This window comes from Geotrypetes seraphini, chromosome 14 (assembly GCF_902459505.1).
Source record: "Geotrypetes seraphini chromosome 14, aGeoSer1.1, whole genome shotgun sequence".
Taxonomy (NCBI): domain Eukaryota; kingdom Metazoa; phylum Chordata; class Amphibia; order Gymnophiona; family Dermophiidae; genus Geotrypetes; species Geotrypetes seraphini.
Window position 1 is genome coordinate 6,848,620 of NC_047097.1, and position 3,882 is coordinate 6,852,501.

The following is a 3,882-nucleotide window of genomic DNA, read 5'->3' on the forward strand; positions in this document are numbered from 1 at the left end:
CCCTAGAATATTTTTTTCCCCCAAAAAATAGTACCTAAAGAAAGATGCATTGAGCACAAAGATATTTAGAAAATGGTGATTTTTGAAACACAAAGATAGTCATTTCCTGGTTCAAAAATTACCAGGTTTGCCACTCGATTTTTGGGATGTTTCTCAGAAAATATCCTAAATCGAAAATGCCAACACCCCCCAACGTGTCGTCATCCTCTTTAACCAAAGACATGTGATGATCAATCTCAGAATTTTGTAATATGAAAAGTGGTTGCCACACTGCTGCCAGCTGCTGTTCTCAAAATGAAATCTCCTGCTTTTTGGAATATACGACAGGAAGGTCCATGCACAAATTTACACATATGCACATACTTTTGAAGCTTGGAAAATATTCATTTTTGCCGCTAGTCCTATATGGAACAGTTTGACCATCCTATTGATACAGTAGGGCAAATGAGGATTAACAGCTTGCCCCATGACAGAAACACTTTGCAATAAAACAGAAGCTGACAAAATTCATTCAGTACTAGTCGTTAAAAGTTAGAATTAGTGTAACAAAGCAGCATTAGCCAACTGCCACCATCAAAGCTCACATTACAGCTACCAGACTGTTTTATTTTTATCCTGTTACTCAATAAGATTCCGTGGAGGAAATTGGCATTTCAATAATGTGCTGCATTCATTCCTGGAGTCTAATTCCTCCTCAAAGTTGAACACTGCAATTGAAACATACTTTAGAAAGAAAGGAGGAAAGCAACTATGAAATTAATCCCTGCAAGCAGGTCTGGTCGCTGAATGGGGCAAAGGCGGAAGCTGAAACGATCACAATCCAACACTTCCAGTAGAGGGAATTAAGTCAGCCCCAACCTCGTTTACGCCTGAGTCCCGGTGTTTCCTTTCTAGCATAGGAAGTAATAAGAAAAAAAAAAAAAAAAAAAAATCTCCGGTTTGTTCTTTCAATCTTTTCCTCATTGCAAGTCGACGCACTTTTCTTTTACCGCCATTTTTCTCAAAGAGCTTCTGCGTCTTAGTTATCTCGGGTTACACCATAATCACCTTATAAAAATCTTATAAAGACCTTATCTGCGATCAGAATGATTCCAAGATAAATAATTGCACAATTACCTAAGTGGAATTTGACCTGCTCACCCAATGAGTTTTTTAATTTATATTAAGAGGTTGGTTTTTTTAAAACAATCTTTATTAAATTTTCAAACTACAATTATGCATGTAAATAATTCATGCACATATAATATTACAAGAAAAGCACAATAAACTTACAGATATTAATAAGCAATTATTTCCCCCCACCCTCCCACGTAATAATCAAGAAAATAAATACCCACAAGAAACTACCTAAAAAATCCCCGAATCAATTCCAAACCCTCATCTTAATATTGTATGGGTGGGGAGTGGTATACCACAGCCTGGTATTTCATGGATTGAAATTGAGCTCATAATAGGTCATAACTGAACATGTAATCAGGTGTCTCACTTGTCCCTTTGCACATCTGTGCTACTATTTCAGGCTTTGGAAGATGATTACACTTCTCCCTCGTTATTCGCGGGGGATAGGGACAGAGCCGGACCGCGAATGGTGAAAAACCGAGAATATCGGGCTCTGACCCACCCCCGCCTCCCTTCTGCCTTCCCCTGGCATCCCGGCCTTACCTGGTGGTCTAGCTGGTTTTTGGGGCAGGAGCGATCTTCCTACGCTCCTGCCCCATGAAGATAGCCATTAAGAAATGGCTGTGGGGAGTTCCCGTAGTCTCTTGAGACCCCGAAAACCAGCTAGACCACCAAGTAAGGCCAGGATGCCGGGGGGAAGACAAAAATATGGGGGGGGGGGTCCCTCCTCCTCCCCCCCCAAAAAAAATAACGATTATGTGAAATTGCGAGTAGGGAAACCGCGAATGGGGAGGGGAAAGTTGTATTCGATGATTTTTATATTCAGCAGTGCTGATATTAGTCCATATGTTGTAATAGCCGCAGTAATAGTTACTCTGAAATAATCCACCTTGCCGGGACTTGCTCAGGTCCCTTCCAGGCGCTAACCCTGTGTTACTGCCCTATGATGCGTAGCTGGAGCAGAACTTTTTACCCTAACCCAGGGGTAGGCAATTCCGGTCCTCGAGAGCAGGATCCAGGTCAGGTTTTCAGGATATCCACAATAAATATGCCTGAATAGATTTGCCTCTCAAGGAGGCAGTGCATGCAAATCCATCTCATGCATATTCATTGTGGATATCCTGAAAACCTGACTTGGTTCCAGCTCTCCAAGACCGGGATTGCCTACCCCTGCCCTAACCAGTCCGAAAGGTCAGGACTTTTCTCTGCAGAAAATGAAAAGACATCTCCCCCCCCCCCCCCCCCGTTTCGCATTTGTAACAAGGGGTTCATTTCTGACCTCAGCTACAGTGATCAGCAGTTTTGCCCCACAATCGGACTCCCTGTAGCTCTTTCCAGGTTTTAGATCCGCGGGGTCCGGGTTTTACCCCTACTCACACTTGCCTATTCGCCCTGAGCAAGGAATCACTTTCTCTGAAGGCAGTCGAGCTGAGCGGGGCTTAGCCTTGGCTGAATGCTCAGTCGGTTGGCGAAGGATGGAGAATCGCAGTCGGGGAACCGAACCGAACCGGTCAGCCCAAGCCATGCTTCTCTTATACAGTCGTTGGATCCGGTCAAGATGGATCATCTTTTCTCGGCTGCCTTTCGAGCAACCCTATCACACTAGGCGCCCATCCATCCCGCAAAATGCTGGAAAGCCCCGGGGAGCGCGGCGAATGCCCAGCCGGACGGGCCCCTCCATTCGGTCCCCCCCCAAAAAAGCCGCGTTTTACCCCAACTAGCTAAAGGGCCTTTTTGAGCTGAAATTGCTTTCAATTTATTCTATATGTAGGATCAGCTCTCGAACCCGATCCGATGGCGTTGCTAGTGCGTTTAGGACGATTTCCTTCATTAGAAACTTAGAAGAAGCTGCTGTGTTAAATCGGAGCTTGCTTTACAAGAGAATCCCACCAGACCCCGGGGTGCTCCTCTGACAGTTGCGGCAAGGGTTGACCCTGAGCCCGAGAGCTGCAAGAAACGACGAGCAAGCCTTTCTTACTCCTAGACTACCATGGACCGAAACAGCGCTTCCTTTGAGCGTAACCTAATACGCTACTTTTTGTAGCAGTTAGTACTTGGCAGGAAACCTGAATTTTATATCAGTAAAGCCACTGATTTGATGCGATCTCTAGTGACTTCCGCCATCAGAAGTCTTACACCGCCCTCTATCGGCCGCACACTACTTTGCAAACCGGTTCACGAACTCATTCAAACTCATTCATCCTGCTAGAAATCCGAAGATGCTCATGACTTAGCTGTACTTTTGGCAGTCTTTTGGCACTCTCTCTACTCTCCTTCCCCCACCTAGACCCAGAAAAAAAAAGAGGATCATTTTTGAAAAATGAATAGGAATAAAAGTTTCCTGGGTGCTCATCTAGATTTCTACCTGTAAGTTATTTCCAAGCACACTTTGAAGGGAATCTCTAATAGCTTTCCAATCCACTCACCGGGCAGCTAAGAGGAGTTAGGACTGACCTTGACAGTTTGTTCCATGCGTCTTAGGTCTGGCTTTGTAAGTGCTGTCCTGCTCCCTGCCTTCCAAGTGCAGTAGGTGAGCCCAGAACCTGAAATCAGAGGAGGAAAGAGCTGCACAGGTATAAGAAGCTGGGCAGGGCAGGACTTATTTACATACCTATCTTTGCAATCTCAACCATTTTGGGGAGGCGTGCTTCTTATCAGTAGACGATTCAAATTATATTAGGTGACGTCTGGGGCTTGGCCAAGCTCCCATTTAGCAGATATGTATAAAAGGGAAAGAGAGGGGGAAACCACTTAAAAACGCCA

At 44.8% G+C, this 3,882-nt stretch overlaps 1 protein-coding gene across 1 annotated transcript in view; it reads right to left on the reverse strand.

The window, feature by feature from the left end:
• Positions 1 to 3,119, reverse strand: part of LOC117348540 (dual oxidase 2-like) — an 89,955-nt gene extending 86,836 nt beyond the window's left edge. The window contains exon 1 of the mRNA XM_033920783.1: positions 2,503 to 3,119. The gene's annotated coding sequence lies outside the window, so the exon portion shown is untranslated. The remainder of the gene's footprint in view (positions 1 to 2,502) is intronic.
• Between the last annotated feature and the right edge of the window lie 763 nt (positions 3,120 to 3,882).